The sequence below is a fragment of the Castor canadensis genome, chromosome 4 (genome assembly GCF_047511655.1).
Source record: "Castor canadensis chromosome 4, mCasCan1.hap1v2, whole genome shotgun sequence".
Lineage (NCBI taxonomy): Eukaryota > Metazoa > Chordata > Mammalia > Rodentia > Castoridae > Castor > Castor canadensis.
Genome location: NC_133389.1, coordinates 13,083,815 through 13,097,705, shown reverse-complemented (window position 1 = coordinate 13,097,705; position 13,891 = coordinate 13,083,815).

The following is a 13,891-nucleotide window of genomic DNA, read 5'->3' as shown; positions in this document are numbered from 1 at the left end:
TTTAAGCACAAGTGAGGCTAACAAGTGGCCCTTTTCTCTCTGCTTTGGTGATAATGTAATTCATAGGGAATGCAGTCGCAGGTCTTCTTTGTAGTACTTTGTAATGGCCTGCTGCACTCCCAAACAGTGCACAGATTTATGCAGGCCCATTTTGTTGTGAAAAATAAAATTGAAGTGGAGAGAGCAGAAGAAAAGATATAAGTAACATAGAGGTGTAAGTATGTGGTTCGTAGAGGGGTTTAACAGAAAATGAAGTCAGCGGGGTCCAGAGCCATCACCATCATTACAGAATGTAAGACATCTAACCGTCCCCCTATGTTTCACAGGTATCCATTAAGGAAATGTTTTCATGTGAGTAAACGTCCTATAAATTTCAACCTTTTTTGTAGTTTGACTTTGAAAGGTGTCTGCTTGATATTTTGTCTTTTATACTAGCATTTGGAATATGCTTTGGTGTTTACTGAACCAGAAAATATTCAAATGTAAAAATAAAACTGATTATGTAATTTATCCCAATTTCATTAATTTCACTGGATGAGAATTCTCAAAATCTCTACTTAATTTATTTTTTGGCCTATGTTCCTTCTCTTTTCATTTTTACAATTCATGTGTCATGGTTCATGATAGAAAATGTTGCAGTCATCTCCTGAGGAAACAGATTGTTCATATTAGTGTTGTTTTTTGTTTTTATATGATTTTTTAGCATAAATTATTCATACACAGGTGTCTCACTCTGATATTTACATGCATGCTTAAATGTATTTTGATAAAATTCAACTCATCTCTATTGCTCTTTCTTAACCTTCTTCCCTCTCCTCTTCTGTGCCTTTTTAACAGTTTTCATTAGGGTTCAATTTGCTTCTTTCATATATATATATATATATATATATATATATATATATATATATATACATATAATGTACTTTCACTATATTTACCTGCCACCCTCTCTTTTCTCCCTCTTCCTGTAACTGGTTCCCCTACAGATAGTGCCCTGTTTACCTCATGTCATTTTTATTATTACTATTACTATGATCATTATTATTATTAGGTCTGGATTCTGCATATAAATGAAAATACGTTTTCTGAGTAAATAAAATGCAGAAATGGTCAACATTCTTAGCCATTGGTGAAATGCAAATGAAAACATTGAGATTCTATCTCACTTCAGTGACAATAACCATCATCAAAAAACAGACAACAACCAATGCTGGTGAGGATGCCAGTAAAAGGAACCCTATACACTGCTGGTGAAAATTTAAATTAGTGTAGCCAATATGGAGGTGCCTCAAAAAACAAAAACTAGACCTAGCACATGATTCTGTTTTAGCACTCTTAAGCATTAGCTGAAGGAATCTAAGTCAACATGCATTAAGAAATACCTATATATCCATCAATAGAGCAGAACTATTCACAATAGCCAAGCTGTGGACTCAGCCTAGATGCCCAACAGTTCATGAATGGATTTTAAAACTGTGGCACATATACACAAAGAATATTAATCAGCAACAAAAAAGAATGAAATTATGTCATGTTTTGAAAAATGGCTGTAACTGGACATCCTGAAATTGAGCCAGATAGATTTTTCCTACTTGAATGAGTTTAAATAATTAGGAAATACTGGGTTGATAAAAGAGTTGACACAAATACACATTGTTAGAAGTTTACCTAAGCAATCAGTGACTAGCAACAATTTGTAATACAACCTAAGTTACTAAAAATGTTGACATATTCCGAAGCACACTGATGATACCTAAATGCTATACTTGTCAAAATACTGAGCTAAAGTAATATCTGGTAGAATACCAATTTTCTATATTACATCCTTTAGAGGCAGTCAGTAGATAAATTTTAGTTGTACATAAAAGTGACATCCTCTAAAATTTAGACTTTTAAATGCTAAGAATAAAAGAAGGGGTTTACCTTTTAGATGACTTTTGACTCACTTTTGGAGAATCATTCATGATCCTTCAAATCATGGAATTTCTGAGTAATGATTTTAAATTTTAAACATTTATTTTGGCAACAGGCAAAAACATCTCTCCTGCTATTTCTGGCTATCATGTCTACCATAAAAAAATTATATGAGAATGAAGTTTGTTACACTATTAAATATGTGTGATTTCTTTCATCCAGGTCTTTTTCCACAACAGTACATGAAATGTTGGAATTTATATCACAGATTTTTAATATTTCCTATTAAATTCAGGCATTTTTTTTTTAGGCTTGTTATTACTGTAAAGAAGTCGAACCAGTTGTTTTTACTTCATAGCTCTCTAACTGGTCAGGACTTTATTGTTGTTTTTTTGAGGCAAGGTGTTTTTATATAGCCCAGAGTGGCCTAAGATTCACAATCTCCCACTGCCACCTCCTGAGTACTGGGATTTCAGGCATGTGCCACCACACCAGTCTACTGAAATCTTAAAGTAGTAACTACTCAGTATATTTTAATATTTATTTATAGGAAAAATAGTAATAACTGGCTTAGAATGCTCAGATTTCCCTTTCAAAGAAAAAGAACCATTTTGGTTCCATTTCTGGTATGTAGAAGTTTTTGATAACTGTGAGGATCAGTAGAAACTATAACACAGAATGTAATGTGTCTGGAACAGAGGATGAAGCTAAACTGGAGAAGGGGTTGAGTTTGGTCCAATGAAACAGGAAATCCAATGATAAATCTGATGGCTTTATTTTAATGAGCAGGGATTCGTTGAAGATTTTGAAATGAGTACTGACCAATGGGAAATGAAAAGATTTAAATCTTTCAACAATGTGGTATAATTGAGTGAGAAGCAACTAGAAGCCAAAGGAAAAGTAAGAACATTGGGTAATATTTATGAAAATCTTTATAAAGTTAATATCTAATGATCTCTGGCATTTACTTTTTAAATTATAAATGATGTTCAATAAGTTATGGGAAAAACAGTCAAACCAAATAGTATGACATTGTTGAGAAAACCACGATTTATGGATGCATTTTCTGTAAGAACCAGGCTTCCACACATTGAAATAATTAAACCCCTTTAGTAATATTGATATTAGGAAATTTTTCTACCTATTTCCTCCACACCCCTCTCTCTACCAATAACAGGTAATTATGCAGAATAACAAAAATGAGTCAAAATTGCCAAGAAATTTTGGGTGATTAAAGTAAGACATATAACTTTTTTTGTCATTTGCAGGAGAAAGTAAATAACTTGAGTAAAACAAAGCCAGATTAGGGCTACACACAGCAATGGTGTCACACTAAAATTTTTTTTAAATTACAGATAAAATCCCCAATGTATTGCAAAGCAGTGCATCCTTTTTCATACCAGTTCTTGTGGCCTTTCAAAAAAGTTTTTACAGCATAAAAATTTAGAGGCTTCCTAATTAATAATCTAATGGGACCTTGACTAAATCCATAGCTAAAGTAAATCTTTCTTCTCCTTCCTAAATAATTTCCAAAATAGTTCACTCTATTATTAATTGTTTTCTTTCCAGATTCATTGATAAGAACAATGATTGAACTTCTCAAGACTTCTTCACATTCTTTTATCTTTCTGCCATACTGGTAAACACAGAAACAAGCTGCAAGTTAACAAGCTTGCCAGGAGTATCTCTCTCTTAGAGGGCAGGTGGGAGAGTAGGGCATGAAGAAGTAGATATTTGAAAAAGTGGAACTTTTATTTATAACTCATATTTATGAAGCATTTTAACTGCAAAAATAATATAAACAGCACAAAAAGAGCCACTCATTATGTTATCCCACGACAATTGCAAATTTCAGGAATTTTATATCGTATCTTCCTTTATCAGAATAGAAAATGTCATTACATTACTTATTTAATATTTATGTGATATGTTTGTATATCAAATTAAATATTAAGCTATATGTTTCTTAGGTAATTAAATATCTTGTTTTTATAGGAACTCACATTTTACAAAATTACTCCTGAGTTTTAAATATGTTGCCTTCTATTCAATTAAAGACACACTTAATTGGAAATACAGACTGGAGATATTAGTCTCAGATCAAGTGATGTAAGCTATTTCTTATACTGCATATACAATGAAGTTCATATGCTTATCCCTGCATTTGACAGAGGTATTGTGAGAATCAAATGAATATTTCCTGTGAGAATTGCAAACAAGTCAACAAGGACCAAAGGTTGATGACTGGGGCCCAGGGGAACAGAAACATCAAGAACCATTTATCTAGTAAATTTAAAGAGGTACACACCTTTTCACCTGCAATTTCATTTTGAAGGAAATTTATGGTTAAACAAAGACATGCTCACCACAGAACTTTTCAATAACAGAAGACTGTATGTCAATTTACAAGAAAGTCACTAAGGCCTTTGTCATGTATTTACATAATGCAATGCCTTGTGGCTGTAAAAAGAAAAGGTAGACCTGAGTTTACAAATGTGCATAGATCCCAAAATATATTGCTATCTAACATAAGTATGAAGATAAAAGGCAGATAATTTTATAAAACTTGAATATTACCTATTTTAATGGAAATACATATGAAAAAGAAATGTCTAGAAAAATAATCCAGATGAGAGAAAATTCTGAAGATATTTAATGAATGGGATAATTTAATTTAGGGCATAATGCTTTCAATTCTACAAGAAAATGTATACATGAATTATTTAAATCATACAGTATAAATGTTTTAAAAGAGAGGGGAACCCGTAAACATTTATCTGTGTAATGTACCAAAAGGTATGCCAGAGTAAAAAGAGAAGCAATTAAAAGTAGAGAAAGGAAATATCTGTCCAAATGAATAAGTGAAGTTCTACCAAAAGAAAGGACCACTGTATAAAAGGCAGGAACTGAAGGTGTATGCAGAATGGGTGAAATGGTTTTTTGAAGAAAAGGGAGGGAACAGCACTTTCTAAGATGTGATGATCATAAGGGAAATTTTTAAAAATTGCATTTTGGTCAACATAATCAACTCAGCTAAATGAAGATTTCATATCTCTATTGTATTTGTCTGCTGGGGCTATCCTAATGAAATACCACAGGCTGTGTGACTTAAACAACAGGAATTTTTCTCACGGTTCTGGAGGCTGGAAATCCAAGAGCAAATGCTAGCAAGTTTTCTTTGTTCTGGTGTCCCTGTTCTAGGCTTTCAGAACACTTTGGCATTGGCTCTCATGTGGCCTGCCCTCTGTGTGCACACGCTTCAGGTGTCTACAGTTTCTATGAGGAAACCTGTCCTATTGGAGTAGGCCACACTTCATGATCTCACCTTAATTTAATTACTTCTTAAAGGTTTTGTCTGCAAAAATAATCACATGGGATGTTAAGGATTTAACCTGTGAATTTGGGGAGATGCAGTTCAGTCAATAACAAGCTACCCATAGTCTTTGTTCTGTTTTAGGTTTGACTCATTATTAATATTTACATAGTAAAGAAAAATAAATATTAATATTTATGTAGTAAAGGCTTACTTGCATAGCAAGTAAGCCTTTTCTCTGTTACAAAGTAACAAAAGTAGTTTTACTACTTTTTGAAGTAGTTTTAAAATTTTGATGTCTCAGTGATTATTAATCTCTCTATATCTGTAGTAATAAAGTCTTTTTACTTTTTTATATGGAACAAATCTTGTCAATGTAGAGTAGTCTATCTAAATCTGGGGAATCAGCAAAAGGTAGGGAAAAGAAGAAAACTAAAGAGAAATGGTAAACATGAAGAGGAAGATAGCCTTGAAACAGGGTTGTAAAACATGGTAAACTGTCAATTAAAAGCTGTAACCTTGGACAGAGCTGTGAGGAATTGCCCATTAGAGCCATGCAAAAGTTTGGGACCAAGATGAAAGGCACCATGCAGAGATAAGCACCCATTCCTGCCTTCCTTTGTCTCCACTTGTAAATAAACTTTCCAAAGCAGGCCTCCCATGCTGTTCTTATCTAAACCTTAGGTCTCTAACCTACTGGTAGCCCTACTTTATGGGAGAGCACATTCCTTGTAACCTGATACCCTGCACTGCCTTTTAAATATCCTGTGAATCCTTTGTTCAGGGCTCAGACACTGGTACACGTCTGGGCCCACTAGCGTAAAAATTAAAATCTGAGTTCTCCACTCCTCCAAGTGTTGCTTGGTTTCTCCTCTGACAATATTGCCACAACAAATGGAGGCCCCAGCGAGATTCCAACCGACTGGCACCTTGTGCCACCAGCCGGCAGCTGGGCTGCATCAGAGTAGGGAGGGACACAGGACTGAATGAGGTGGCGTGCCACCCGATGGTATTCTGGGTTCTCCTTCACCCTGGTGCCCCAACTCTTTGGGCAGTCTTGGCCCAGCTTGGACTCCAAGGAGAAGTGGACCAACTCATCTGGCAGTCTTGTCCTGACTTGGTAAGCACCACCCCCGGGAAATCAGTCCTAAGTCAGGTCCCGTCCTACTGGATGGAAGGGGAGCTTAATGCACTCCCAGGAACCTCCAAGAGGAGTTCCACAGGTCAGGCACTTCTCCCAGAGTGGGGGAAGGAAATGTGTGTGTGTGTGTGTGTGTGTGTGTGTGTGTGTGTGTGTGTATGTGAATTTGTTTAAAGCATGGGCAAAATTTAATTTGCAACTGGAATTCAAGCTCATTTTATGAGCGCTTAAATTGACAGTTTTTCTGGCATGCTGAATTTATAAAACTTTTTGTATGTGCATGCATGTAAACATCTTAAAAATGGTTCTTAAATTGATACTATAAGGTTAATATGATATTCAAGGAAAAAAAAACAGGATATTTGTTTTAAAGATCTTTGTTATAAACTGCTTAGACTTTTACATTTAAATATGTAAACACCTTAAGGACGATTCTTATTGTAGAGTAAACGTAAAAGTTATTACTCTGTTCTACTGCTACCTTAAACAACAACAACAACAACAAAAAAACAAGCTTTCAAACTTATTTCAGTCAGGCCTCACTAGGATGCAGACACTCAGGGGTTAACACTCTGGCTTAGCTAGGAAGGAAAAAAAAAGAGGCTACAGTCTGCAACAAAGTCTTGGAATTTAGGTAGTTAAAATGACCTTAGCCTGTTTCATTCTGTCATAAATAAAATCTGGGATTTAATTCTCTCTTATAATATATGGGTCTATTAACAAATTAGTTTTCTATAAATTGCTTTTATACAAAAAAATAATTTCAGAGTTGCTTTCTTTCTTGTTTTCTTTTCATGCAAATATAAGGCTCTAAGTTAAAAGATTTTATGAGTTATTTTCAACAAGTAACAAAATATATAAAAGGTATTAAGGAGATGGTTTTTTTCAAAATAAATAAAGGGTTAAAAAAAATACTTTTAGATAAAAAAGAGGATAAAGACCAGCTCCCCAGAGGATACAAAATAAATTGTCACAAAGATACACAGTAAATTGTCATAAAATGATACAGCTTATAGATGGTATATAACTAGTTAAAGTTAACTAAAATCCAGTTACATTAAAGGTTTTATAACTTCAAAGTTTAATGTACTGATGTTAAACTAAAATTTAATTCTCTAAGCTCATAACAATAAGGCTACCTTAAAAATATTATATTGGTCTAGATAACATTTACAAAAATTATCTTATAATTGTTTTGTTTTGTCAAGATAACTCAAAAATTTTTGATACTCCAGGTTAATCCATAAATTTGTCAAGATAACAAGAGTTTATTAAAACACAGAGAGACAAGAGGCAGCTGAACACAGGGAGTACTGCTGCACTGATATGAGGGTTAAGTCAGATTTACTTATGTAAAGCCAAAGTGCACCTTCCAGATAGGATAAAAATAAATAAATAAATAAATAAGTAAAAACTCCAAGAGGAGCACTACACTGGAAGTCAAGATCTCCAGTTTTTATTAGACATAACAGAGTGGAGATGTTAGTCCTACTCCTTCCACATGGCAGGTGGAGGAAATTTTTCCCTGAGATGACCAGATTGGGGCTGTTATTTTAGGGGGGGTTCCATTGACTGCAGGTGATGGGATTCTGCTATATGTCAAGAGCCATCTGTTAATGTCAACAATATAGGATATGATTTCTTATCAACATCTGAGCCATGGTTCTTGGCCACTATGTTTCCTAACTTCACACTTAGTCCCCATAAATATTTACCTGTGTTCTCTGGTGATTTTTGTCAGGGTTTTAACTACTAAGGTAACTGAGTCATGTTCATTTAAGAGTTGGTTTATGTTGGGGTTAACAATGAGGACAGCCATGTTAGGACTAGAACCCCCCCCTTGCAGCTGGCTCACCTTTGTCATCCTGGATATATGCCAGGGACAGCTGGGCAGACAGTGACTTTCCTGGTACTTTTCCACTAGCCCCCTATGTCTAGCCCAAGCCTGTATATGGCAATGGGCTCTTGCTGTCTTGCTGGGGTCCCCCTCCACAAGGCTCCTGCCTAAATAATAAACCCTGTACCAGTGTTTCAGCTGTCTCTGTGCCTATTCCATGCTTCTTATTTTCTAACAGTTATGTAAAACTTTCTAGATGACCTCATGGTTAAACAACTGTTGTCTTAGATGATTCTAATACAGTTTGTACCCTATGCTAGTTTGTGACTGGGCTGTTTGGGTTTGCTAAAACTGTTCTTTCCCCTTACAACTGATAAAAATCTAAAGTTTTACTTCAAGAGCAACAACTAAATTAATATGTGTATTAACCTCTATAGAGTTGTGATGCTGTTGCTGGTTCCTGTGTATTAAGTATATTTGTATTTTCAAGTATATCAAGTCTTCTACAATACAAAATTTAGATAAACATGGTAACAAAAAGCTAGTGGTACTGATGTACTGTTCTGTTGGTTGCTAAATTGTCCATCAAAATTTTAACCATGGCTCTTTTAAGTTTTTGTCATTTCAGTTCTGATCCTCCTGGGACATTTATAATCAAGTCCATAAAAATGACTAATGAGTGCCTATGTGTCAACCAAGGTAACTACTTAGACATCTGCTTTTGTTAGATTTTGTTTTGTATTGTCCTTGTCTAAAAGTGCACTGCCTAAGAGCCATTCCTTCTAAGCCTCTTTGTTGCTTAAATTTGGCCAAAAGGGTCTAGTTGGCACTGACTCCCACCTGATCTGCTCATTATTCCCTCTCAACGTGGGACTGAAACCAAACAAACAGAATCCAGGAAAAAGCAGCCAATCAAGAAAGATCTTCAGTCTGCAGCCATACCACTCTGAATGCACCCGATCTTGTCTGATCTTGGAAGCTAAACAGGGTCAGGCCTGGTTAATACTTGGATGGAAGACAGATCTTCAGAAGAGACTGTTCGGAGACTAACAATTTGGAGACAAAGGGGGGAATGCCATCAAAGTTCCAATGGAGTCATTGGTGCCAGACCTCTCAAAGATAACCAAGGCCAAGAGGATTAAAGAAATGGTTCTTATGCATGTGTGGCTATCTGACATTAAAGCTTTTCCAGACACAAACTCACATTTTTAGACAGGGTCTTCTACTTAAATAGAGACAAAATAACTATTTTTACTGGATCTAAACATGTCCTTTAATACTTAAAGATGGTGTTTTTAACTTTAAAAAAAAAGTTTTCTTGGACATATATACTGACAGTATATTGTTGCCAAGGTAATTCTACTCAGTTAAAAAAAAAAAAGGAGAGATATGATATATAAAAAAATTAAAAACAAACTACTCCAACCCAGTTGTATGGGTCCCCATCTAGTAATGTTGGCAGCTCTTAGGACTGTTGAAGTTACAGGAGTCACTCCCGGGACTCATCACTCCTGGATAAAAGGACAGCTGCCCCTGCAGAGCCCAACATCTGACAGGCTCTCCATGATTCAACTAATACCCCTCAGATTAAGGTTCCAGAGAACTTCACAACAGCATGGCATCACTGTTGAGATCTCCAGCCCTGCCCCAGCCACATCCCGGAAGCTGGTTGGTCAACGCACGGCAGAAGCCTGAGGATTCATTCACCAGGACACAGATGTATCCTCTTTGTCACCCATACCTTATCCTGCTGATTAGCATTGTGCAATCTGCTTACACGAGGACTGGCTGTCACTGCTCCCCAAGATTGAAATGTAAGCCAGAGATTACTGCTGGCCTTCTGTTACCTCCTCATAGTAGGAAGCCTTACTGCTGTTTGGTGTCATCTGTGGCCTAGACTCCAGTCTCAGGCATGAGGTCTCTGATGTGTTATTGCCTTCTGACTCTGCTACATTTTGAGGTTGCCCAATTGGGAGGCTGGGATGACTGCTCAGCCTGCATAAGGCCGCCTTCTTTCCAGGGAAAACTGAGGTATGCCTTCACCTTTTATCAATATCTGTCACCCGTGTGCAGCATATCAATCTCTGAATGTACCAGGAGAGGGATGATTTATTATAAAGAAAGCTGATAGCCTAACTGGGTTACAAAAAAAAACAAAGACATTATAGGGCATATGGATTGCTGGGAGAAAGACAGGGACACCTTAAAGTCATAAAACAGTGGAGGAAATAAACCTCCTTGTGCCACCCTACCCTTCTACCCCACTCCCATATCAGTTTACTAAAGGGAGAGCCACAGATCTAGAGAGGCCACCCAGAGGTGATTACCTAGGTGGACCTGGGCCAATAAAAGACATTGATCTGCCACCACCATGACCCCCATTAAGGCTTCCTTCTAGGAAAGGAAACCTTAACTTGGAATCTCAACTGTACAGCTACCGCCATTCGATGTACAGTTGACAGGCTATGGTGCACCAGCCTGGGATTCTTCCTTGTCTGAGGGACCCTTGCTTACCAGTACTTCCCAGCTGACTGGAAGGGCATTTGCACATTAGCATTCCTCACCCCAGATAAACATAGTGCCTAACAATCAGACACCCCCACCTTTAATGGCTCATGTGCGGTCGAAGAGAGCTACCCAATTCGTACCTTTATTAATCGGACTGGGGATAATGACTGGGAAAGGAACAGGCATAGGAGGGACTGCCTCATCAGCCGCCTACTATAATCAATTATCTGTGGACCTAACAAATGACATAGAACAAGTGGCTAGGTCTATAGTGACCATGCAGGACCAGCTAAACTCTCTAGCATCAGTGATCTTCCAAAACGAGAGTGGGTTGGATTTACTCACTGCCAAGAAGAAGGGCTTTGACTTTTCTTAAACACAAAGTGTTGTTTTATGTAAAGCAGACAGAAAGTCAGAGATACAGCTGACTCCATTATCTGGCCTCTCCTTATGCTTCCATTGGCACTTATGTTTGGTATGTGCCTTCTTAACGCCATAACTAACTTCATTAGCTCGCAATTGGAGGTGATAAAGTTACAGCTCCTGGTAACACAATATAGGTCTTTGGGACAAAAAAAAAACCTTATAAGATTTCTAAAGTCTAGTGTTGATGCTTGTCCACAAGTGGAAAAACCATCAAAAGGGGGGAATGAAGAGGAAGATAGCCTTGAAACAGGGTTGTAAAACATGGTAAACTATCCATTAAAAGCTGTAACCTCGGACAGAGCTGTGAGGAATTGCCCATTAGAGCCATGCAAAAGTTTGGGACCAAGATGAAAGGCACCATGCAGAGATAAGCACCCATTCCTGCCTTCCTTTGTCTCCACTTGTAAATAAACTTTCCATAGCAGGCCTCCCATGCTGTTCTTATCTAAACCTTAGGTCTCTAACCCACTGCTAGCCCTACTTTATGGGAGAGCACATTCCTTGTAACCTGATACCCTGCACTGCCTTTTAAATATCCTGTGAATCCTTTGTTCGGGGCTCAGACACTGGTACACGTCTGGGCCCACTAGTGTAAAAATTAAAATCTGAGTTCTCCACTCCTCTGAGTGTTGCTTGGTTTCTCCTCTGACAATATTGCCACAACAAACATACACACACAATGTTATTCCACAGTAACTTTGAGCCATTAACCATGGAGGAAGGGAGACTAAGCAGTTAGCTTTAGGACCAGTGTTAAAAAGTAAGAACAACTATTTTTCCATCTACTTTTAAGGTATAGGCAGAATGTCAGGCACGATTGTGTCAGATCACTGAAATCTTTAATTTGGAGATGCAGTCCAACAGTCTGGGTAACTCAGTCAGAAGTGCAGTCCAAGCTCCAGGTAGAAATAAATACATCACTAATAAAACTAACCATTTTGGAAAGAAATGCAAGCCATACTTGGGAACTCTTCATTATCATAAGTTCACTGATTAAAATACAATAGTCATATTAATTTGATAATAGATACTAAATTCACTGAAAAGGCAGGAGTTATGTGGAACTTTGCTACCTGCTCTTCATTATGGACTTTAGTATTCAATCCTTTGATCATCTGAATGTAGCAGTTTCATCCCTGTTAGAGTCGATCAAGTCTCTTTCATCACCCATGCAACATGATATCCATGTACAAAGCGGTGGAATTGCCAAGAGTTACATTCATGATACTTAACATGAACACTTCACTATGAATACGTCCTTTATTCAAACTATCGTGACTACACATGGTGAGTCAATGTCACTTTGATTCTCCTTTTAAGAATAAAAAAATGGAACACAAGGCACAGTGAAGAGTTTGCTTCCTCCATTTTGTTGACACTGTGAACAAAAAAAAAATAAAGTTATAATCATTCAGGAAAAGCATTTTACATACAGTGACCATATTTTAAATAAAAATGAAAGCATAAGCAAGACCCATGTAAAAGATTATTTTATGATCATGATGAAATAAAATTTGACATCAATAAAAACTAAGACCCTAAAAAGTTTTTCCCACCTGGAATTCCTAAAACAATAATAAAGACAATGATTCTCTATTGAATTGTTTTGGGGTAAAGGAATTTTACACAGAATTTATACAATTCTTGAAACACCGATAATGAAAAATACTACACATCAGAAGTTCAGAGCACATGTAACCACCTATAGAAGAAAAGGTATAGCAATAAAAGTAAAGTCATAGAAATATGGGAATTAAATTTCCATTCACAACCTAAAAAGGAAATGAGAAATTAAAGAAAAAAAATTAGGATAAGCAGAACTTAATGGGTAAGAAATCTAAATAAAGTTAGAATTCAAGTCATAATGTATGTAATCTCACAAAAATCAAAAATCAAACCATCGACTTAATTAATACAGGAAAAAGGGGATATTTGTGATCACAAATATTCAGAGGAAAAATGACAAAAGGTACATAGTCATTAAAACATAAATAGTTAAAAGTGTTTGTAAATAATATTCCACTCTGTGTGTATAAAAAAAATTCCCAAACATTGATATATGAGTATATAGAATCATCTTAATATTAAGTTATTATGAAAGACACTGGTAAACACTCCATCATGCCTATTTTTGTGTTGCTGAAGTTTTAGCATTGAATAAATTCCCTAAATTCATGCTGCTGTGTTGTGGTAAGTGTATCTGTATTTTCTGAGGTATTTTCAAATCCCTTTCTTTTCCCCATTTAAAGGAGTGGAGATCTCTTGAACATATCACTGATTATAGCTCACTGATTATGACCTTGATGGTAAATACCAGGTGAGTCCTGAAACCTCAATGCTAGAAATCCAGGAAGTACTTAAATTATTATAGGATTCTTTTTTAAAGGACATAACTTTCAATTTGAAGAGACTTCCACTGACTAAATAGGAAATAAATTAGTATCAAAATAAGAATGACCGTTATGAATTATAACTCATTGGCTAAAATTAATTCATGCATCTATATATTTCATCTTTAACTGAGGAACTGAGAAGGGAGAGTTATTTTTAAGATATACCAATTAATAAATTTAGAAGGAATGATAGAATAGAAATTCACTTTTTGACAACCATGTAGCAACAGTTGACTGAAACAAAAATCTTGCAATGGTTCTATCACTGTATGAAAGCTATTTGGTGGACAGAAGATTCACAAAAATAAAAATATCATCACATTGATTTCTTCCCTTAATGAAGATAAAAAGATATATTT